Below are 26621 nucleotides of genomic sequence, written 5' to 3' on the forward strand. Positions count from 1 at the left end.
AAATTTATCAGAATGTTGAAAAAATGTGTAAGGGCTTTTATTCCTGATTTTAAAAAATTTTTAAATGTTTGACTTTTTTTCAATAAATATTTATTTGTCGGTACATATATGTATAGTCATATATATTTTATGTTATATATAAATTTATTGTATTTTACTACTATGAAATTCAGCATACAGGTTTTAATTTTTAAAATTGATCAATTTTTTTGTGAGAGAATATTGAAGGTTTTGCACGAATATATAAAATTCCATTAATGATTTTTTTTACAAGCTTGTAAAGGATCAAAAATCAAATTTCTACTGCCAATCATGCAAAATTGTTTCCATTTTTTATGATCGAGTGTAGTAGATGAAAATGACGTTTTGGATGTTAAAATAGCGGGTTTTAAAACAAGAACATTTGATAGTAGAAAAAAATTCGTAACCGATTACATGAAAAATAATTACTTCACAGTACACTGCAAGAATAAATAAAAAAAAAAAAATTTCAATAATCAGTTAATTGCAAATAAACGGCAAGAAATTAAAATAAAATTTTTGTTTAGCTGAAATAAATTTAATATGTTAAATAACTAATAATGATGTGAAAAAATTCTTCTCAAGTTTAATTTTGTGATTACAGATATAAAAAAAAAATATTGATGCAATTTTTTTTAATATCAAAATTTTTTTTTATCAAACTAACGAAAAAAAGTTCTATTGTTAAATATTTATCTATACACATTTTTTCATTTCTATCTGAATAAAAACCATATTTTATTTTTATTTAATAAAAAAAATTCATTCCGTGGATTTTTTTTCATTATTAATATAAATAAAATCCTTGGGATGAATTTCACTCCAGAGAGATTAAATCAATCAAAAATCAGCCCCGCAATATTTTGCAGTCTATCTTACAATTTTTTACATCGAAAACGTAAAATTAAAAAATAATTTAAAACTTTTAATAAAAAAATTCTACTTGATATTTTAATATTTTTGAGCTATTACAAATTTGCAATATTTTTACTAAAATTTTTGACATGTTGATTGCAATGTTTACCGTAAGACAATCGTGCTGTTTCAACACACGGTTCGGACGGCTGTCAAATTGATATGATAAGCCATACACCTAACATACATCAGCAATACAGCAACAAAAACAACTTGACCCGCGTATTTCGAAGATCTGTTCGCAGAATCTGTCTGACAAACGCACCTGCTTCCGTTCTAATTTGATTTCTTCAGTTTATAAAAATTTTTAATACTCTTCTGACATTTTGACTCTCACATTCACTTTATTAATTCCCCTCTACGAGAACATAAACTTTATAAAACAACATAAAACAATATAGTATTGTAATAATTATCAGAAATTAGATAATTAATAATTAAATATAAAATTGACAAACAAACGGATGATTAACATGCAAATATAAACATTTACCGTGTAATTAAATGAATAATCAAAATAAATCTATTTACTCACTCTTGTTGTTTATTATAATAATTATTATAATTATGATTGTTATTGTAATATGCAGTCGAGTATTGTTTTATGAAAAAATTCAAACTGGAGATAAATGCGGGGTGAGTACTTGCATTCGGATAATAATAATAAATTAATTTCAATTCGTTAGCTCCCAATGATTGGTCAATATACCCCAAAAACTGAAAATGCGAGCAAGCCATGCGTTAAATTACAACCCCCAATAATAATCATAATCATAATGACGATGATGATGATAACAATAACAATAATAATGGTAATTAAAATTCGATAATCGCAACTAAAGGCTCAGTATTGTCAATATTTAGTTACTCCGAAGCATATTCTCGGGTTAATGATTAATTACTATTATTTTTGGCTACATACATAATCAAAACTATTCGACCGAAATTTTAGACCATAAATTGATACTATTACAATTCTGTGGCCTACTTTTGCTGATTTAATTGTGCGGTAGCACAATTTTTGTTTTTAATTTTTAAAATTACAATAGTAAAACTTAATTATTAATTTTTCACGTTTATTATTTTTTATCAATATAAATGTAAATGTAAGTAATAAAACCTAAATGTAATCAAGTAAATGTACCTCAAGTAAATTTAATTAACAAGACCTCAATGTTATTAAAAATGTATATTTTTTCATTTTTAATTTTTTTTTTACACCATTTTTCAATTACTTAAAAAATATTTTTCTTTAAATTCAAATTCAACATCACAAAAAATTGAATACAATTAAAATCCATCTCCAATCAAGCGGATCAGTCTTAAAGTTATAATTTAATCGGCTAGGATCCTTTTCGCTGAGTTATAACTTTCCAAAGTCAAAGAATGTTTTTCTGATTACTCAGCTCAAAATCATTGTACGAAGCTTACTAGCTAAATTAAAGCTCAAAGAGTCGTCTAACTAATTTTAGTTTTCTCCCACTGATTATTTTGACATTTAACTATTTAATTTTATTTAATATTATTAATTTACATCAGTAATATTAAAAATTGTTTCTTCATATTTTTTGTTAAAATAATTAACTCAAGTAGTAAAAAATGTAAAAATAAATATTTAAACGCGGTTGTGAGTAATTAAATTGAAATAAAAAGCTTAGGCATAAATAATAAATACGAAGTTGAGATGAAAACAAATTATCAGAATTGCCAAGAGTAGCATTAAATTATAAATTAAAGTTTATTGTCGCGATAATTAAGTTTTCATGATGGAAATATCAAAATTAGCGGTGATGGATTTGACTACTTGTCGAAGAAAGTTGTACGTCGGGAAGAGGGCAGGTCGGAGCCTAGCTATCGGTACTTGTACTTAAACTCGAGCTAGCTGGTACTGCTGCTGCTGCTGCTGCTGCTGCTGCTACTAACTTGGCGACAAACTTTTCTTAATTTATTCGATGGAGATAAAATACGACCTCGTGGATATCCTATACCAGTTCAATTGAATTACCATATTTTTTAGTTTTAATTAATTATATTCAAGTACATAAATTGATAAAGTTAGAGTTACTTAAATATTAAATATTGAAATAATAAAAATTGCACAATTACTTATAATAAGCTTCTTTCAATAAGGACCATCTTTTTTATCGACTCATCGCTTAGCTTCATTTTTTTTTTATACTTAAAATATAACAGATGATAAATAATCCACTGTCAAACATTTTTACATAAATTTGAGTATTAATGATTTCGGAATTAATGACTCTTTTATTAATCTTTGTCACTTTGGATTTCTTGAAGAACTTATAGGTACTTTTAGTATTATCTTATTAATATTTAAATTTTATCATGATAAAATTAAAAGTTAAAAATTTTTTTTTGTACTTCTAAAATTTTTTTTGAACTTTAAAAATTTTTTTTATATTTTTTTTGACTTAGAAAAATTTATTAATGGGTATATCTTTATCGTAAATTAGATCTGACATTTTTTACTATTATTTTTAAAATTCATTTAAAAAATACCCAAATAAAAAAAACATTAAGCCAAAATGAATTTTTTTTATTCATATCTCGGCAGTCAGATAGTGACTGCAGTTTGCCAGTAATAATAATAAAAACAATAATAATAACATAAAAATGAAATATATTAACTGTAATTCAGTAACAGCTTGAGTTGATCTAATTCTCGTCTTGTCTCATACGAAGTTGATAGCAGACCCTCTAGAAACTGTAGTAATACTCAGGCGATCCGATGCTCACTCGACTTGCATTACAATCCAGAATGTCGAATAATCAATGACGATAGAGAGTAAGAGAATGGATGGCAAATCCGATAACCTATACTCCCTGTGTGGTATAACTTGTCAAAATATTAGGTCACTGCTTTCAGACAATAAATCCGTGCTCAGAATTAAATATTATCCACCCGGAGTTCTCTCATATACCAGGGTACGGTAACAAGTTACTTTACTCATACTCCGGTGTTCCCATACTACTAAACACAAGAGCACCTTTTACCCCTTTCAATATAACATAATAATAGTCACAGTGTAACTAGATCAATACTGTATTAAAGCATTGAATCTAAATCGAGTTATACAACGACGAATAATCTCGAAACTAGCCAGAGGATCTATTTGCGACACTGCGAAAACTACAATTCTTATACTACAATTCTTATCGTATCGAAAAAACCCGATGCATCCTCCAGAGAACGACTGGCTGTCTCTGTATATAGCGACGAACTACTCTGAATATAAACGAAAGAGATAATAACGAGAGAAGTGGATAGAATGATTATAGGAGTCAAGAATTGTTTCCTTTAAAACCTGCCAAGTAATAAGAGTAGGTATATAATAAATATATATGTATATTTATCCACTGGGATGGTAAAAAAATATCCATGTGGTGAATGAGAAGCAGAATGTACGAGTATTGCAATGCAAAAATATCGAAAGTCTGATATTATAACGTATAAGGTATAATATGAATTCTATATGTGTTGGAAATAAGAGGATGTTGCATCTTATACCCCGGGGCTATGTATTTTACTACTTACCAAGGATGTACACTTTGAAATATGCAACGCCGAATTCGAGTTATACCTTACATCTTATATTTGTATGATATCTCTGTACACCTCTCTACTTTGTGGTTTTTTGCTATGGGTTCGGTTTCCGTTTCTCCCTCTCGTTGAGCGCAATGTGGTGTCAAACGGCACCTCAAAAAAGCCAAGTAAAGTAGACTAGAGACTAGAGTAATCCAAAGAAAAAAAAAGAGTTAAGTAAAACGAATGCTTAGCTTCAGGGCACTCAGATAACTTGGATATTCTCATCTCTCTCTTCTCTTTTTCTAACCCATTGTTATGCACGACATCAACAAAAAAACCAATGAAACTTAGTCTGGGTATGCTCCTTATCGAGTCTTTTTGATGCTTATGAAAAATGTTTTTTAAAAGATTTAATATAATTACCAAATTCACTTCTAATTTTTTTTTAAATGTAATTTTTTGATATCACATGGGATCATTAAGATTAATTAAACAATATTAGTATATGGTAATCTGAAACATTGCTATAACATTTTTCCGTTACGAGGGTATGATTAATCTCCTCAGGTGTATTTTAAATGATTTATCTTGAGAATGCATGAAATAATAATGCATATACAGAATAATATACCTGAAAGAACACATACTGGTAATAAAAAAAGAGTATAAAATGGCATGCAATCATATATGCATTGCAAGGGGTTGTGCGTGCGCCTGACTCTCGACGTTTGCTATTTTTGCCTTCATTATTTTCTCCCCTTATACTCACAGTCTCGCCTTTTTCCTTCGTCCTGTTATTTTTAAATATTGTTATTTTATTTAAGCTTATTATTTTTCTTCTCAGATGCTTATTAAACGAATACCATTTCTTTTCTTTGTATTTTAAATAACAACACATACTGTATTTTATTGTATTATAAAATATTTTTACACTTTTATTGACAGATCATTGATAAAAACAGATCATTTATAAAAAAATTTGAAGTTAGTGACTTGATATTTTACGTGAGTGGAAGTAAAAAGAAACCAATAGATAAAAATTAACTTAGCAGATAGTTGATAATTTTAAGAATTTTTGTAACAAATAAATTATGACAAAAAAAATTGACGTTTAGAAATTTTAAAAAACTACAAATGCAATTTTTTAAAAATAATTTTTTTGAACAAATTTATTTGTTAAAAAAAATTTTCAAGTGACAGCTAACTTTAATGTCGTAACCAATAGCGAGAACCTATTGGTGTCTTTTTCTTGTCTATGAACGTCCTTAAGAAAATAATACAGCGCTGTATATAAAATAAATACTATGTCACTTTTACACTGACAGTAGCGCCATTAGGATCGCACTTGAGCGTGCAAAGTAAACGCGTTTATGAATAATGCATATTAATTTTTGTGTATCGCAACAGTCCCAGTAGCAAGGTTAAGAGTTGACGGAAATGGGAGGCGCGATACTAAAGAAGCTAAGTCAGCCGTTCTGGTGAATTTTAAGCGGCAATTATACGTTTTACCGTGTAGTAGCTTAAATAGTTAACGGAGAAAGAGGTTGTTCTGGTAACACCGGCCCGGAGCCAAAGATAAACAAGATTATAAAAAGATAATTAACTGATAAAATCGCGAACGTGACTGTACAAGCTTTAGACTGCACTGCTAGATAATCTACTTGGTATCCGATGATCCGGAGCGAAGCCGAGTCGCTGTTAGTGTGTAAGTACTAACCGGCCTCCACTTCCTACGAAATGTTCCTCCAGAATTTCTTGTCTGGAGTAGTAAGTTACCGAGCACTTGCATTAATGCTCTTTTCAGGGAACTAATTGGTGAATTATTTTAGAATTACCCGGGAATCGCTAAACGATCGCCCTCCAGAGCTTCTATTGCTACTAACACCATTGTATGTATTAACGCTGGCAGATAGGGGGAGGGAGGAGTTATATTAAATGTAGATTGTAGATGTAGATGGTATTACGGCAGTCTATTAAAGCTCCGTTATACATCCGTAAGTATCCCGGGAGAACAAAGTAACCAGTCTGTTGGAGATAACGTAGTTACACAACATTTCCGGTGGCAATTGTTTTGAGACCAGCACCAAGTTGTTCGAGTTCTCGACAATCATCTAAACAGCTATTTTGAAGCATCAAGAACCAATCAACTACAATCAACTTCATAAATTTTTATTTGCAAGGTTAAATGATGCTAATACTATCGAAATGTCTTATAAGTTGATCTTTTGAAATAAAAAATTATTTTTAGTTTTGTATATTGACATCTCTATAATCGTAATCAAGATTCTATTGAATTTAAAAAATATCAAATTAGTTAATCAGTAATATAATTATTACATTTTATTTATTTAAATTAAATTGCAAAAAAAAAATTATTTGTAATTAATTATTATTATTTTTTTAACTAATAAATTATCGAAAAAAAACTGTCAACTTAAAAAAGTTTAAAAGCTTATCTAAAAATTGAAATATTATTTTTTATTGAAATATTAAATGTTATTTAATATTAAATAAATAAATGTTCATTTAAATCGATGAAATAATGACCCAAAAGTACAATGCTAACAAAAAAATTCAAATTATGAAAAAAACAATTTTTTTTTAAAGAAAAAAAAATTAATTTTCTAAAAAATTAAAAAAAAAAATTTATTTTGAAAAAAATTTTTTTTTTGGTTTAAATAAATTTTACTTGATTCAAAAATTTTTTTTTTATTTAAGTTGATTTTTTTCAGTGTACTTCCTTATGGCTCCCATTAACTAAAATAAAAAAAATATTAATCAATCCTATTTTACAAAAAAATATAATTTATGACATTGTTAAAAATAAGTCTTGTAACTATGTAAAATAGTAAATATGACAATATTCTATTCTCCGTGAAAAATATATCTTTTTACGATCGCGAAAAAAGCTACATAACTCGTGAATCCGGGATGATTGGATGGACTGTCCGGATCCTTGGATCGGGGTTGGGGTAAATAAATTCCGTGGTTCCGATCTCCGTTCACCGAGTATAGATAACCCATAAAAAAGATAATTTGATAAGCAATGAAATTTCGGTAAAAAATTTGAGAAATCGAATTGGCTTGGTCAACCGTGTAGCATCATTCTTTGCTTGGATCCCTGGTCTTTTTTCTTTTATTTTCTATTCTCTTATTCTCGGTTCAGTTTCTTCATTTTTTTGTGCGGCGAGGCATCTACGCTCTCTTGATTTTCAACAGAGAAACCGCCAAGTTTTTCTCGGCGATACCGCGTTGCCGCTTCGGAAATCGAGGTCGACATGGAGTGAAGTTACACGATGGGGAAAAAGGATTCGTTGAGTACAAGTTGGTTCGTTGGTTGCTAGTGTAAAAGGTGAATGACACCGTACCACGGAACTAAAACGAAGGATCCTATCGGGTTTGACACACAGACATGCTACAAATTTTATCTCCTTTTTGCTGTCACTAGAATTCAAATTTGCGCGCGCAAGCGCGCGCCTTACTATGGCGTTTGCATATATTTTCATGCTCATGATATATTCAACCAATCACGTTACGAATAGTTTGATGCCACATACATTTCATCTCAATTTTATTATGGGATCCGTTTTTCCTCCAAAAAATAAATGTGATGTAATATTCTTCTTTTATTTCTTTTAATTATCTTTTAATTTACTCATTAGAGCATCATTCTGTTTATTATTGCACTTTATGAACAGAATATTCGTTAAAAGTTAACAAATCAAATTTTAATTTGAAATTATAAAGGCTACCAAGGCAATTATAATTATAAATTAATATTTGATGTAGGATAAAGGATCAATAACACTTCGATTGTTTATTATTTCGCAGCGTATCTTTATCGACCTTTCCTCAGACTTTTCACGAAAAAATACAGTATTAAAAATTAATTATACACATTAAATAAAATATAAATAATTAATAATGTATATTTCTGTGAAAGTAATTGGAATATTTGAATTATTACGCTGAAAAAAAAAAAAAAAAAAAAATAAGCATGAGTCAAGAAAAAAATTCTTGAACCACGAAAATAATTTTCAAAAGTTTTATTTTTTTTTTAATCCATAAAAAATTTTTAAATCAAGAAAAATTTACTTTAAATTTAACTCTAGTTCATTTTTTTTTGCGCTCTGTAATGATGTTATTGAATAGGAAATCTACTTCCATTTCGGTTGCTGATTTTTTTGTGGTTCTTGCTAACATATGTATTTTGTTCCCAGCTCGACATTGTCACCCTAAGAACAACTCAATTTTGATTATCATCATGATTGTGATTATAATTGTGATAAGTAATTCTACCCTCAGTTTCGGCTGCGAAAAGCTTCCTGCTATTAAGCTTCCTAGTGAGATTCACACGTGCGAATGAACAAGCGTGCTCCAGGACTCACGTTCGCGCACCAGCTACCGCATTCCATCCAAGGAATATTATATTACGTCATACATTATCTTCATCTCTTCCTTATTCCTCTGGAGAATCTCCTCTATTCACAGGAGAGCTAAGTATGCGTTCTTCCATAGAGAGTATATCAGTCACTCGTTATTCAACCTTTGCTCCGGCCTCTGCTCCTACTTCATATAAATATCCGAACGAACTTTTCTATATCTATCCGTCTTGACTATCAGTTCGGTTATATGCCAGCATATAATAGAAAAATCTATTTTTGAATTCCCGAACTAATCTATTCACGGGATAACATCTTCTTGTGCACCAACCGAAAATCAAAATCATTTTTCAATATCCTATTTCCTTTCTCATTACAATCTTGGAATTTTTTTTGTATTTTGAGTTTTATAAATTCTTACTCTATTTAAAATTATATCCAATCAACGATTAATAAAAAAATTTAATAATTTTTAAGTACAACCATGATTTTAATTTCATTTAAAAATTTTTACTGTTCTGGAAAAAATAGTTTGATATATTTTTATGCCGTACACTGAGAAAAAAAATTTCTTTTGAAAAAAAAAAAAAAGGTATTAATGTAACAAGAAATAAATTTTTTGAAAATTTTAAACAATTTTATTTGTTAGCTGAAAAATTAAAAGTTTTTCTCACAATAAATTTCTTGTTGAAAAAAATTTTTTTGATTTGAGAAAAAATAATTTTGGATGAAAATTTAAAAATTATCTATCTTAATTATTTTTTTCCAAACCCAGAAGACTTTTTTTCCAAAAAAAAATTACTATAAAAAAATTTTTGATTTCTTCAGCGAAGATATAAAATTGTTTAAGATTTTCAACAAATTTATTTCTTGCTACAACATTGGTCAGTTTTTTCTAAATAAATTTTTTCTTTCAGTGTAATTTTGAATTTCGCAGAAAAAAATTTTTTTTTCCTTAACAGGACTTAGTTTTAAAATAAAAAAACAACTTATCACTTATCACCAAATTTTATCCGAATCAAAAAGAGTCAATTTCAAGCATCGGTCGATTTAATTTGTCTAATTACAATTTTTTTAATAATTATTTATAAATACATCGTTTCTCACATAAAAATAATATTAGTTTCTCACATTTCCATAAAATCTAAAACTTACCAGAACAATAAAACTCCTTTATTCCTTGTTAAAAAATTTCCATCTTTTGATGTCGATCTTCAACTTGTAAACATTTTCAAAGTACTTAAATCATCTCGCAAACTTTAAAAGCTCCGTACACAATTTCGGAATTTTCTCTCCGAAAAGTTTTCACATTTTGCGAGCAAAGTTTGAAAAAACAAGGGGCAAATTGAATTAACTAAAATTAAATTCCGTGATTAATAATTCACCTCGCCACACAATCACTAAAACATCTCTGACCGTCAATTAATAAGTTCCTAGTTCGAGAGAAGTTAACATTTCAACAACCGATCGTTAATAACTTTATTAATTTTTAACAACTCAATTACCCTAACTATCCTGATCATCAATTCGTCTCAACTATCAGTTATAGTGTCAACTATCCCGAAGTCCTCAAATATTAACTACCAAAATTAATAATTAAATGTCACTTTAAACTTTAGTGACATTTAGTTTCCTGGATATTTTCATCACAGTCATAACTAAAACTATCTTCAAGAGAAACTAAAAACATTGCTTCCTGCTTTGTAATATAATTCACTAGCTCAACACATTAATTCTCTAAAGGTTATTGGATCATTGTTATCACTTTTCCAATAGCTGCTATTAACACTCAAAATACTGAAATTCTAATCATTAAGCTTACTTATATAACATAAACCAGACAGTAATTGTCTTGAATGAAATTACAGTCACCGAAGAACAAGTATGGCTCATGAAAATTTAATAATTCTTAACTCCTTTCAGCAGAACATTAACTTATAAGTTATAAATTATTGATTATGAGTCCAATTCTATAACCGATACTCGCGGATCCTCGTACTGAAAGTTTCAGATTCTCATTTTGAAAGTTATTTACACATCGCTGCACAATATGCACTCCCAGGCTTCTTTTTTACTCGAAATTCTGGAGACAAGTTGAATTTAACAGTCGAAATTTACAAATAAATTATTAACTTTTCAACTACACGCTTTGAAAATTAATTGTTTTAATAAGTACACTAATAAAAGAATTTTTTAACTAATAAATTTATTCATTAGGGAAAAATTTATAAATTTACCTAATTTAATTAAGTAGTAATTAGTTTTTAACTTTTAATGAATAGTTTTTTGGAAAAAAAATATTTATTTTTGATTGCAAATATTTTTTAATAATTAATAAATTTTTTTTAGAGTGAAAAACCATTTGTTAAGAGTTTAGAAAACTAATTAAATATTTTTTTAATTTAAATTTTTAAATAAATCATTAAGTCCTTACACTAAATAAAAATTAACTGAATTCAAGAATTTTTCTTTTAAATCCAGCCAATTTTCTTTTAGTGAATTAAATAAATAAAATTTATTTTTTTAATAGAAAATGATGAAATTGGAAATTTTTCTAAGAAATTTTTATTGGCTTAAGTGAATTTTATTTGATTCAAGAATTTTTTGTCTTGATTTAAGACAATGAATTTTTCCAAAATTATTTTCTAAGTTCAAAAATTCTTTATTTGTTTCAAGTGAATTTTTTTTTCTGTGTAGAACAACTCAATAAAAACTCAAATTAATTTTGAAGAAACTCAAAACTTAAAAAAACAGTTGTATTAATTTGATCAGAACTCTTATAACTGAATTTTCATACGTGATTTATATATACTCAGAGAGGATGATCTTTCTTTTGTTCGCTGGTAGCGTCTTGAACCTAGTTTCGCATTGTATTTATTAAAAAATTTCATTTCAGAAACGCGACTCTTGTCGTCAAAGTCTCTTTACCCCAGATGCCCCTCATGTCAACAGAAGTTGGAAGTTGGTTGGCATAATAGAAGTCGCACTGAGAAACTCACCCATCCAAACCGCCAACAACAACAACAACAGCAACAACGACGACATTATGTTCTGGTGTTCACTCTTCCTCAGCTGAGCTCGGTTCCACTCTTACTCTTACTCTTACCTCGTGTTTCCTTTATTATATATACACGACCCTACATGAGCCCAGATGGGCACTCACACTAACAATGTCCCCGTAAAAGTTGAAGCTGTCGCGGGCAACTTCATTGGCCTCTACTTTACCCTAATTACGTACATAATTTACAGCCCGTTCTCCCGACGTACAACAAACTCGGCGACAAAAAAATATAAACAGCGAGAAAATATATTAAAGAGAATAAAGGTACTAATAAAAACAGGTAATGAAAAAATGGCTTGATATAACATCACCCGGAAGAATATATTCACCTCATATTTTTACTCTGAGAATAGTACCAACAAAAATGAATAAAAAATTTGAATTATTATGTTACGACACATAGATCAAGATTATCCAGGAACAAATCGCGAGTATGAATGTGGAGCATAGTCGAATACTCAGGACGTAGAAAAAGGTATTACAATTCTAACGGGAGACTATTTTTATGAAAAATTATTTCTGGAATTAAAAAAAATTTTTCGCTTTTTTTTATTGAAGACCACTAGCTCTCAATAATCTAATTCAATTGAATTGAGTTTAAATTTATTTTATAGTTAAACAATTTTTTAACTTTACATCAGCTTTTTCCCACAATTATGGTCTTAAGGTCTTTTGTAAACGTTTTATTCGGTTTGGAGTGTCTAAAAAAGGTCTCTTTATTTATTAATATAGATATTAGATTATTTATTTGGTTTATTTTTAGGATAGCTTATCCAAAAATTTAAATGTTTCGTAATTTTTTCAATTGAGCATTTACAATTATTGTGTTTAATTTTTTTTTCAAACTCAATAACAATTAAAGTACAGCGGAATAGAATTTTATTCGCGCATCATCTGACCCATTTATTGATTTGACCTTTAGTAACTTCCTAGAAAAAGTTAATAACAATTTCCTTTTCGAAACTTTACTACAAAAGTTTTATTAATTCTTCCGTCTTCATATCAATCATTTTTATCATAACCTGAAATCCAGTCACATTTCCTCATATCAAGTGTCATTAGTCAGTAGTTATTAGATATTACTACAACTTTCGAACATTCAAGTAGTTTGAAGTTATGACTTCCGTAGAAAGGTTCGGAGTGACAGTCTCCTGAAAGCTTACTTCTGGAGTCACTCACTTCTAACTCGATCCTAAGGAGTCTCGTTTCAAAGGGCTCGTAATTGGTAGTTGCTGCTCGAGTTTATATTGGAATTCTTGATAAGAGATTGAAGTTATGTATGAATAACTGAGCCCTTAATCCGGAAGACATCGAGTGTGTGATTTTCAAAAATCCTAGAGGAAAAGTTGCCGAGTCAACTGATGTTCACTTTACACATTATATCTAGAATGAAAATTGCTCGATCAAAAAAAATTTTTTTACTTCCTCTCTATAACTATTTTTATTTTTATACTCTTGTCAATTCACGGAACAAACATTATTTGTGTCCCTTTTTAAAAAAAAGATTAATCATTAAAATAAACAGAATTTTTTCACATAAAACAGTAGAAAAATTTTTATTTAGAAATCATTTTAATAATTAACAATAATAAATTTCTTTCTTTTCTATTTTTCTTTATTAATTAGCAATTTAATATATTTTTTTATGTACATTTAATGAGCATTAAAAATCATACTCTAAAATTTTTTTTAAATTTAATTTTATTAATTACAATCATACATAACAAACTTAAAAAATTTTTTTTTCTATAATATTAAAATGTTAGTCAAAAAAGTATTCAAAAAAAATTTTTTTTTATTTCAAATCTTCTATACTCCTAAATTTAAAAATTCTTCTACAAAATTGATAAGATGTAATATTCTTAGCAAGTTATCTAATATTATAAATTCTAAATATAATTATAATAGATCAAGAAATCTGATCCCTTGTTGTAATAACTAAAGAAGCTTGCGCTGATCAAAAGATAAAAGCTCGTATTAAATATAATTCAGTGATGTACATAGCAAATAATTTCATTAAAATTCCATTGCTGAGCCGGGCGAAATTCAGCGCTGTACTGATACGAGATACAGATCTAGCTACATACGTGCCCACGTACTTAAACGTGTAGAGACTCTTGCTACGAGAGTGGTGTCAAATTAAATAATTTAGCGGGGTAACGTTAGGGTGTAACACCCTGTAAAACCGTAGAGTACACCAGTGAGCATCACATCGTGTTATGGATTAAGCTTTTCGTATGCTCTCTGATGGCAAATGCAATACTATTTCCTCTACCCATTAGTCCATTTATTTCTCTCGTTTTACTCTCTGATTCTCTGTACTCTGTACTCCTCTCTGTACATAAATACTCTTCTATTTCTATGTACATATCTCCTTCGACAAAGAAGGAACGCTATCACACGTGAGTAAAACTGCCTTGACTCATATTTCCTCGTATGAAAGATTTAACGTGACGGATGGGATTCAGGTGAGTTGAGAATAAATTCTGAATACTCTCCGCTGAAAAAGATCCGCCTTTTTTGCCTTTCATCTCGCGTTGTCACTTTAATTAAATAAACTTTCAACATCTCGTATAAATTAGAATATTCTATTCAATTTTCGCCAGAATATTTTTTTTTATTTACTTATTTTTTTTTTTTAATATTCAGATACTCGATGAATTTGACGTGATGTTTATTTTTACGAAAAAAACATGTCCGGAAAGTTCAAGTGCTGACAACTTTTTTTTTTAGATTTATATTCATATTCAAAGTTGAGTAAATGAAAAAAATTTCGAGGATGTTCAAGCGTATTTTATGGAAAAAAACTTTTTAAACTTACACGGAGAAAAGAGGATAGTTATCTTTTCAATTTAGAATGGTAATCATTACTTTGTTAGATGGTATCGAAATTTTTTTAGTCATAAGTCTATTGACAGCTGTTTAAATATTTTTTGTTGTGGCCAATTTTTATGTCTAATGATAATAAAATAATAATTTATTATTATTTCTAGAACTTAAATGATTAATTGACATTTTCTAATCATCAAAAATTGGTTTTATAGTAGATTTAATTGAAATCCAATCAGATAATCTCCCTAAAAAATTCAAAATAATAATTTTTATTTCATTACTTAAGATCTCATACTTAACTCTCTTCTAAGGAAAAAATTTAGCGATCATGCGCCATCTGTCGGAAATTTTCAACACTATCTTCAGCTTAAAAATTATATATGGAGACACATGACCATTTAAGGTCTAATATGGACATACCAAGTCATATATAGCCAATTTTTTAAAATTATTTACAAATATCAGGTCAGAAAATTTTTCAATTAAACAAATCCTGTATTTACTATCTAGCATAATAAAAATAACTATTATTTTTTATCCGTACTTTTTTTTTCAATACTCTATCATCATCTAACATCCCTGAGAATTTGAATACAGTTTCAGCTTGATCAACATTTCCTAGATGAACATATTTATAAGTAAAATAAATCCAGTTTGTGGGCGATCGGTTAAAAGGCTAGGACTGATTGAATTTATTTCCTATTTACAGTGTCCATCGTGATTTGTCGTATTCCTCTAGATTGATGTAGATACATACGTCTATCGTCTATAGACCGAAAGAGATTGTAAATGTGGATCTATCTAACTCGACCTTCATTCATCTGGTTTATTGACTTGCCCGTACTCAATCTCTTCATCTGTTCATCGAATTTCTCTTTCTCTTACTTTAATTTTATCGAGTTTCCAGTGGTATATTAATCAACTTAAGAGTCAATTAAATAGCTGCATCTCGGTTTATAGTAAACGATTAAATTTATTTCCTGTTAACCAATGACGTCAGACTTAAGTGCTCCATTTCCCGAGAGACTGAATTTTTTATTTTATTTTTTACGCTCTTGCAATAGTGTTTTAAGTATGATACTTCCTAATAAGGACGATTAAAACATGGTAATATAATTAACAGACATCTAATCATTTTTTAGTTTATTATATAACTATTAAATTATTACGAAAAAAATTTCACATGTAAAAATTCAAAGAAATTACAGATAAGATGTAAAAATATTGTATTTTTATTTTAAATTTTAATTATCTAATCTTGAGCCCCAAAGTTCCGTCTAATTATCAAATTGAAGGTAACTAATTCTCAAAAACACATCCTTCGTTACCGAAACGATGCATAGACACAGACATGGAGTTGTAACAGAAGCCGTTGAGAATCAATTTAGAGTTTGAAAGCGATGCGTTCTATTAAATTCCTCGGGGATGCATCTCAGAGCTCCTCAAAGACTTGCTATCTGTAAGTCAGATAGTCTGTTGCTGAAGGGTGAGCGCAAACTTACAACCCACTGTATATATACATATAAATGCACACAACTTGTACATCTACAGAGTATTACACTATTGATTGCCGGTAAAAGCAACCAGCTTTGGGTCAAAGTCCCTGTATACTCTCCAGCACAATAAACCATATCACAGTTTATCAAAAGGCAAGTATTCTCTTCGGTAGTTAACCCTAGTGGTTTACCCAAGACGGAACATCTATCAGGCTTCCCATTGAATCATATTTAATGAATATAAATACTATCTGGTCTTATTCTCCAAGTTCTTTGTAGCCATTTCTACTTTCGCAAAAAAAAAAAAAAAATATTCCGCAGTCTGATGGGTTCATTTATGAACAGAAAATTTTATGTTTATACATTATCTGATAATATTTTTGAATTTATTTTTTTTTTCAAATATTTTTTACGTTAATTAACATTTTTTATTGTCCAAAAATCCGTTGAGTAATTAATTAAACTGGAAACTGATGACAGATAAGCTTCTTAATAGAATAAAAAAATTATTTTTGAGAAAAATTTTACGAGCATACTCATGCTCCCTCTCAAGATAAAAAAAAAAAAGAAACAGAGCACGTCCTTTCCGCAAGTATAGCTTGCGGGTCCTCTAAGCACAACTTAAACTCCTGTTCGTTCTGTTTGTCCGTTTTCCACTTCGCAAATACACTGTTTGCAAAAGTTTATTCCTGTGTGTTGCACAATAAGATAAATCCTCAAGAATGCGGGTGTGTATGTTCCCTGCTCTATTCCGCATGAGGAGTAATAGAGCCGTAGAATTCCAATTCGTAACACTATCATCGGTTTTACAGTATAACAGTTCGATGCTAGACGATTGGATGTTTCTATGCACACTAGACCGTTGCTGTTCTGCTCGACATGCATCGTTTATTGTTCACAATCCTCGATAGATCCCACAACAAATTACATGCCGATGGTCATCTCTGCGCATTCTATCTTTTATTGCATTTCACTGCTGCTACTGCTTCTGCCACTATATAGTTCGAGAGCCTGCTATCTAAAATTTTATTTTTTTTTTAGTTACAGATTTTTTTTTGTTCGGAACAGTTAATGTTTATACTTTTCTAAAAGATAAAAAAATTTTTATCGTAAAGTACTATTCAATATTTTGCAAGACTGCTAAGAATTATTGATTCTGATAATTAATCCCAACAATTCATTAATTAATTCGCATTTTATAATTTTAAAACAAATAATAACTTTCTTTTTATTTTTATTTAATAAAAAAAAAAAAAAAAAAAAATTTACTCTTGAAAAATTAAATCAATTAAAAGCCATCCAACAAATCTTTTACAGTGTAAAGAAAATAAGAAATAGCCAATTATTTGAATAAAACAGTGTCTGCAATCACTTAAAAGCTAAAAGTGGGTCATTCACCGTGCGGTTGCTTGAAAAATGATCTGTTAAATATTAACAACCGGTATTGACTTTTAAATAGTATCAATCAGGGATTTAATGAATAATTAAATCCGTTGAAAATATTTTGATTAATTTCCAGAGCGTCCATTGAAATAGAAATAAATTGAGTTTTCTTGATTCCCTTAACCGAGAACTCATCTCGTCGCGTAATAGCAGAAACCGCTGAGTGGTACACTCCTAGCTGGCCGGATGTTTCCAGTCGACAAGATACCTATACGGAGATACCTCCAGATAAATTTCACCGCTCAAGATAGTGAAATGAGAGGAAGCACACTGAAATATACATGTACATACTTCATCAGACTTCTGTCTGCTCTTCTCCTCCTTCTCTCACTTTCGACTAACAGCTTGAGCTCTTGTAGCCCGCCAACCAAAGCGCCACTATATTAAACTCAACACTACACTACATTACATTACACCTCCCCACACAGCCCGGTTGGATCTTCTGCTGCTATTATATTATTATATTATATACACCCTTTTCTACAGCTCATTATCCGCGTTTAATGTCGAATATGTACCGGGGCACTTTGTTCGTAAAGTGGGCGCCAGCTAATGGTCTGAAATATATATTCATATAGTTGTAGTGGGCTAAGCGCGACACTTTTGCAGCTTTTTTTTACAAAAGATTCTGGGATTCATTTAACAAGACAAGTAGAGGGATCATCTGCATATCCAATTATGTAACTAACAAATATTACGTTGATCAAAAGATAAGAGCTCGTAGATTCTCTTGAGGGTAATTTTACGATTTACATATCGTATAATTTTATTTAAAATTTTAACCATGCAAAATGTGGTTTTGAATTCCTCTTGGAATTAGGAAATAGGGGAGGGTGGGGCAAGACGGCCCACCTAAGCTACTTTTTATTTTTTGTGGCTTTCTACTATTAAGTGGATTTACTCTCGTCCAACTTTGACTCAATTCACCGGAATTTTTCGAAAATTCCAAAAAAAAAATTTTTTTTTGGGGGGGGCAAGATGGCCCACCTCCAAAATATGCTAAAAAAACATTAGAAAAATAAATTTTTGGTGAATTTTTGAGGTGGGCCGTCTTGCCCCACTCTCCCCTACATACAAGGAAAATAATTTTTTTTCTATGGAAATTATTTTGAAGAAAACAAATTTTTTTTGAAGTTATACTTCTTTTGGCGCGCTTGAAAAAAATTATTAGAGAATTCTTAAAGTTAGATGAAGTTAGATTTGATTATTTATTCATTTATGCCAAAGCCTGTAAGAGATATTATTTAAAATGATTTACATGATTTGATAAAATTACAAATAGTAAGAAAGTTAATCATTTGTTTTAATATCAAATTATTTTATTTAATCAGGGATTTAATATAATTAATACCATACATGGATTACAATTTAAAATATAATTACATTGACCTCTACAAAGCAAAATAAATAAATAAATAAGAAAATTTTATCTAGCTTAAAATTCTCTTCTATTTATAACTATCTCGGAAAAGTATACAAAACATTCAAAAGGCACTAATTTAGGTCAAGATCTTTCCAATGATTTTATCGTATAAATACATCGGAGATAACATTTTTTTATTTTCTTAATTATATAGGTAATAATAATAATAATAATAATAATAATAATAATAATAATGATAACGTAATAAAACAAAGTGACTGTTTCTATATTCTGATGTAAATTATAATTAAGTGTCTCTGAGTGCATTAACTGCTCAACACAACCCGATTATCGATTGATATTGATACTACGAGGTTAAAAGCTTTCGATTGGTATAATACAGTCATATTGCTTTCCTGATGACACATTAATTTTTAAAAGATAATTCAACCAGATCGTAACTAAAACTGCATCATTTTATTTTTTTATCAATCTGCAAACTTTTAAAAATTAAATACCAACTTATAATTTCGGAAAAGTTTAAATAAAAAATAAGGTTAAAAATAAAAAAACAACAAAACACTTAACGTGTCTCAAGTGAGCTAAACTTGAGATACATATAAAACGTGGTCGGGCACCCGTTACGAAATTTTTCAGATTCAATTTTAAACTTATCAAAGTTCGATGTCGGGATATAAATCGTGCGATACTTTTGGACGGGTAGAACGAGATCAGATAAACGATTTATGTTTTTGTGGATTAGTTATCTAAATGCATACATAACTCATTCCATATACTTGTCAAAGTTGACAAGTTCACGTTCTCATAACATTAATTTTTATAGAATATTTATATTTACACTGAAAAAAAAATATATACATAAAACTCATGTCGATACATTTTTACACTATTTCAATATTGTTATTTTAACAAGCTTTAATATCTTAGTTTAAAAATTTTTCGTCTTTTTTAAGACAGTGAAACTCTAACATAATTTTTTTAGTTAAAAAAAATTTTTTTTTATTTAAATTAATTTTTTTTTTCAGTGTAAACATTTGGCACACGGAAAAAAAAATTCTTGACTGGAGTGTACATTTTCTTGGCTCAAGAAAATATTAAGAAAGATTTAAAATTTGAACGAAGTCAAAATTTCTTGAGCCAAGAAAATTTTTTCTTACTTTAAAATAATTTTTGTCTTGCTTAAAATTTTCTTAGTGCAAGAAATTTATTTTTCTGTACAGTATATTGAAGCTTAATTTTATAAAAGCTTAATTATAATAAATTTATAAAAAAAAATATTAAGCTCACTTACTTTAATTTATACTAATCACTTTCTTACTGTTATTATTATTAATTAATTAGTAAAGTATAAAATGATAAATTAACCTCAGGAAATAAAGTCTAAAATATTAGCTCTAATAGACCATTATTTAAAATGAGGATCATTATTATTATTACTGTCAATAATATACTCTTAAGCCCATAACCCAGAGTATCGAACATTCGGCGCACGAGATATCCCATGAGGTGAACGTCTATTGGAGAAAATAATTTTGTTGATATTTCCGTTGAGATAAATTCATCGGGAATGTTATCCGTCTGGGGAAATCAAACCTAATGCTTTTCTTTACTTCTTCACCCCCTCCCCCTGATCTTTCTCTACCAGCCTCTCTGTATTTTCCCCGATTTTATATACATTAAACTTAGCCATATTCCACGAGCGCGGTTGCATATTTATCAATATAAATAAATGCAATGTGGATGTACTTGGTCGTAAAACAATTCTACAACTAAAATTAAATATTAACCTATATACCACTTATAAATTTATTGCTATGCTTGTATGCAATTTTAACAATTGAAGTGAAGATCTAGTCTTATATCTTTTGGTTTAACGGCGGCTTTTATGTCAAATATTAAATTTAAGCTTCAAGTACTAGCTCAAGTAAAGCTGAATGCGGTTTTAAATTAGTAATGGCTTTTCATGCTAGAATAACCGTGTGATAAAAATATTATAGACTTTTTAGAGGCCATTATCATATCTGTAATATACGGTACTGGAATACAATGTATGCTTGGATGTCCTACATTGTTTAATCAAGTGAGAAGGCAATGATGATACATCTCATTAATAAGGATAACGATCTGACTGTGGTGTAAATTCTTTATGAAATTGGATCAGCTTGGCTTAATTAACAATTGCTGAAGAGGAACATTAATAATCATACACAAAGAAGACTTTATCTTGAAAGAGATACTTAAAAAAAAAAAAAAGATATCTTGGTTGGAAAATATTATTCTTGTTAACAAAAATTTTGAGGAAGACAACGAATTTTTTCTATATGTTCTAGACTTTCGATAGGTCACTTTGATAATTCTACATTTTTAAATTTATGAACTTACATCGTAAAAATGCCTATAAAAGTAGTAAATATTGGAATTTTTACGGTGTAACATCGTAAATTTTAAAATTATCAAAGTGACCGTATTGAAAGTCTGATCTTCGATTACGATATTATCGTTGTAATATTTTAAATAATATCTCTTACTCATTCAAGACCATGAAACTTTTCAAAATTGTTTTTTTTTTTATTCAAGAATTTTTCTCTTGATTCAATTCAATTTAATTTTTTTTTCTGTATACAAATACGTATTTTTAAAGTAAATTAACTGGCGCGTTAAAATATAGTATATTTATATAAATTATATTCATTCAAATTCAAGTTTGCGCACTGTGCAGGTAAAATTAGTTTTCCGTCAGTGAATTAGTGACTAGCCAATGCATTATAAAACCGATAGTATTTCTCACCACTACACCGCACATTATATATACATCGATCACATAATATATAGAATGTATGTTTGTCAGGTCGAGCATGTGTACATTACATATGTGGAGTAGTTTTGAGTTTGATGATATGTCGATATAATATCTATATGCGGTTGTCGCGGCATCTTGTGAAATGAACGAGCATCCTCGGAGGGTTTACTTGCATTACTACATACAACATATAATACTACACACTATACACTCGATATATGTATGCTCGTTTGTTGTTTCCCTCGATCAAACTAAATATATATTCAAGTATCTTATGAATATGTAAAATGCCGTTCTAGTTAACTGAGAACAGCAGCAGCATCAGTTTCCGGAAACTGTTTCAACACTTCAACCTTTTAAATATTGACATTAGCTTCCGAAAATTTATTCAGCGTTAAAACAACCTCCTCTGCCTTTGGCTCCTTTTTCTTTGTAAAGAATAAGACATTAATCTTAGAACCTCAAGTGATGTGAAAAGAAAAAGAGAATTTTCGAAGTTGTAAACATTATAAAGACAATCGAAAAAAAAATTTTATTCTTCATTTGAGAATTATTATAAACTTAAATGAATTACGAACGAATTGAAAAAAATTTTTTTTCTTTTGTGAGCTTCTAAAAAAAATTTTTTACAGTGTCTTTATGGGATTTTTGCACTGAAAAATAAATACTTGATTCTAAAAGAATATTTTGTTGAAGGTTTCACTTTTGCTTTGATATTAAATTCGAATAAATTTAAAAAATTCATAAACAGAATCAATAAACTAAAATAAATAGAATTGAGAGAAAAAATTAATAATAATAAAAAATAATGATAATTTATTTACGTTAGCATTAAGCTATTTTATTTAAATTAATAATGGTCGATATTTTACCCAACAATTTCTTTCTCAAGGGTTCGAATAAAAAAATCTCTTGAAGAAATTAAACTCTGAAAATTTCTCTTTGCTAAAAAAAAAAATTTCAAGAAGAAAAATTATTAAATTAAGAGAAAAACATTGAAAAAATATTGTAAAAAAAATTACCGCAGCTCGGATTCGAACCGAGAACTCCAGATTTCCGGAAGCCTAGAGAGTGTATCAAGTCCAGGAACACATAAGCACACGGATTACAAAGAACCAACACACCCCTCGGTGGATTCTACGACGGTTCCTCAGACGATTGTTTTCCCCGGGGGCTGTGCGATTAGATGGAAAAGAGACAAGAAAGCAATCATCGAATAGAATCGTGTAGGCCTACACCGTTCTGGCGCGTTACCTTTTCGCCACTGCAGCTCTTGTCAATTCAAATTTATTTTACTATTCTTAAATTCAGGCTACGAATTACCGTGTAATGAGAGACTGCCGATTACCGACTACGGTAAGGAAAATTCTTAACATGAATTCCACTGACAAATTTTCAGTCATGAATTATTTGTTAATTGACTATGCTTAAAAAAAATAATATTTATCGAAAAAAACAATTAAACTAATTTTTTTTTTCATTGTACATTTATAGGATTCAAAATTAATCACTTTAAATATTATTAAAATATTCAGTGTTTGGCTCAATAAAATTGGTGACTAAAGAAGATTACAATCACACTAATAAAATAAACTATCTTGGTTTAAGACTAAAAGGTTTTCCTCAAAGTAATTTTGTTAGAGAATATTTCTCTTTAATCATTAAGTAGTTTTTTTTATTTTTCGTGCACTGAAAAAAAAAAATTTCTTAGTTTAAGAATTTTCTATTCAAATCAAAAAAATTAATGACTTGATTCAAGTAAATTTTTTTCTGTGTGTAAGATTGTAAATTTCTCATAAAAAAAAATAATAGTTGATTATTTCATTAATTTTCCTCTTTAGTAAATTATAATGCACTCTGAAGATAGTATCGACGAATTTATCTCCAGCTCCACCCGCATGCATGTGTTGATATTGAATTAAAAGTGTATTACAGCAGAAGCAGATCCCGACGTGTGTTAAGTTTATGTCCGAAATGGCGGTAGAAAGTCTGTGACTGTCATATATACAATATACCTGAGTGATATGATAGCGTAACAGGGTCGTACAACACGTGCAAACCACTCGACAATCTCTGGTAATCCGTAGTTTAAATGTAGTTGTAGGTTGTAGCCCGACTACATTGAGAATTATTGTGTAGTGCAGTACAGTATAGTATTGTATTGTATTGTGAAGTACAGTAGTATTGTATAGTTTAGTAGTGCAGTTAGCGAAGTTGATGCGGCAGAGAACGGTTTGCTATCGCGGGTATATACAACGTAAACGCGATGGTGACGTTGTATATACGTTTCGTTGAGTTATGACCTGCGTTCGTTCTACCATAATACGGTTCGCTCGTGTATTAGCATACTAAACCTCAATTGATGTACCCAACGGCCTCGCCGCTTGTACTCGGTTTTAATTAGTACAGATGCCGCATTAATCCCCCACGTCGCGGCCGTTCTATCGCATATCACTCTTTCCATCCCACTCGCCAAAATATTTTGCTTTGCTCTTTATATATTTCATTTTTACCTCCGCGGTTAACAATCCAACGGCGGATAATTTATAATTACCGCTTGGAAAAATTATTTATTTATTTATTTATTGTCTGCGGGTAGAGTTAAAGAAATTCACGAGTTTTATAATCAATTTATAAAATTATAAATTTGAACTTCAAATATTATTGTAAAAATTTTATTAGTATTCCCAAATTTTCACCTACTTTTTTTATTTTTTTTTATCCAGGATTTATTTTTTTATTTTTTTTTATTTTTTTTTATCTAAGGTTATGATGTGTCCCTAAAAAAAAGAAAGTCTGGAATTTCTTATTCTAGAAAAATTATATAAAAAAATTATTCCAAAAAAAGCAACCTGTCTGCGTCTTTTTCTATTCATAAACATCCATGTAATAATCCCGGAGTCTGATGAAAATATTTATAATTCTCAAGTTGTAATGCTCGTCGCATCCTCAGTTTTTACAAAGAACCCGTCTACCGTCTGCCTTTTCATCAACGGTCTGGTCTACATGAGGCTTATTTGAACTACCTATAACTGTAAGAACTAAAAGATACCTCGCAAATTATAAAACACACACACACACATAATCACCTATGACATATGCTATATATTTGGACAGAAGTATTTTATTTACCGGCAACCGGAAATTTCAACTCATCAGATTGAATTTCAAGTGGGGAAATTCGGTGATTACAGTCGACACTCATTACCGGCTCTACCTATTTAATTATCGATATTTGGGGTAAACCCCCTATCGATGTACCATCCCACTATGTGTACGACAAATTAATTTAATCGCTTGAAGCGGTACCTGGAAATTTATACACAGGCAAATTATTAGACGATATTGACTATCCCTATCATGCCAAAGATTATGTTCAAATGCGCACAATGTGAACTATTTTTGATAGGTCCGTACTGTAAAAAAATCGAGAGTGAATTTAAAGTGTTAATTTATTTGATCAATTTAAAATTACCCTTATTAATTATAGGACTCGTATGTGGCTATTATAGTCTTATAAGTCCATATATAATATGTTGATCAGAAGTAGTTTTAAAATTATTCAACAGATGGCGCATGATCGCTTTATCGTCTCGCTTCTAGAGAGTTAACTCTGAGGTGTTATAAATTTTTAATACAAAATTTTTTTTTTTATTTTAAGGAGCTTGTCTGTCATTGGTTTTTAATTTAATCAATTATTTTATTGTATAATTACATTATTAAATTAATAATTAATAACTAAACCAAATTTCGTTCAATAAAACATGTTAAAATTTGGTATTAATTAAAAAATGATTTTTATTTCTATTTGAAGCCTGATTAAACCATTATGAACAGATCAGAGTATTTATGGCAATATAAAAATTTTATTTCATGCAAAATGTGAAGGTGGTTGAACCCTTGACTCGTAACCGGGAACTTGAGCTCAGAATTTACGCCTTGGGGATTCAGTTCAATATTTCAGCAATTACGTCTCAAGTGCATTATGATTTTTTGCCAGTTGCCAAAAGGCAAATATGCTGTTTTAACAGAACAAACAGTTTCATTCAACTGTTCGGGGTATAAGAAAAAAAGGCAGCTAGAGATGCGGGAGTTAAGTGAGTGAGAAAGAGAGGGAGGAGCCAAGAGTGAGCCAAATAAATTAAATTGTTCTCGACGCCACTCCTAGAAACTTCCTACATTTCTTGCGCTCAAATCGAGAACTTTTTGTCCAGTTTCATTTTGCCCATCATCCTTTGACTACTTTCTCATTCTTCTTCTTCTTCTTCTTCTTCTTCTTCTTCTTCTTCTTCTTCTTCTTCTTCTTCTTCTTTTTTTGCTTCTTTTATTTTACTTTTTTTATTTTTATCAACCTATTTTTTTATCGTAAAATATCAATCTTGATGAATTAAAGAAGAATCGCGAATTGACGAAGACAAGACTCCCTCGTATTTTTTAAGCTTTTTGTTTATCTTTCAGGTCTGTCTCTACTCTTTGGTTTTTATTTGTTTCCCATCGCTTCCATGCTACCCGTTGAATCCAATTTAACATCCTATCTATCACCACGTGTAGATGTATTGGTATGTTCGTATGTAAGTATCAAGAAAAATATTGCGATATATATTTCACGGAAAAATATATATACATGTATACTATATCCTGCTTCTATAGAAATCGTGATGCTAGTGCGAGAGGAGAAATTATTCAGTTGTTGTTGTGTTTCATAAACTTTACAAGACGTCCGAAGTTTATTGAATTTTT

At 29.4% G+C, this 26621-nt stretch overlaps 1 protein-coding gene across 2 annotated transcripts in view; it reads left to right on the plus strand.

Moving 5' to 3' along the window:
* Positions 1–26621, plus strand: part of Nlg3 (Neuroligin 3) — a 156097-nt gene that overhangs the window by 98233 nt on the left and 31243 nt on the right. The gene's annotated exons all lie outside the window — the stretch shown is intronic.

The sequence above is a fragment of the Cotesia typhae genome, unplaced genomic scaffold (genome assembly GCF_013202065.1).
Source record: "Cotesia typhae breed Kobodo isofemale line unplaced genomic scaffold, CoteBio_Ctyphae scaffold_152, whole genome shotgun sequence".
In the NCBI taxonomy this organism is placed as follows: Eukaryota; Metazoa; Arthropoda; class Insecta; order Hymenoptera; family Braconidae; genus Cotesia; species Cotesia typhae.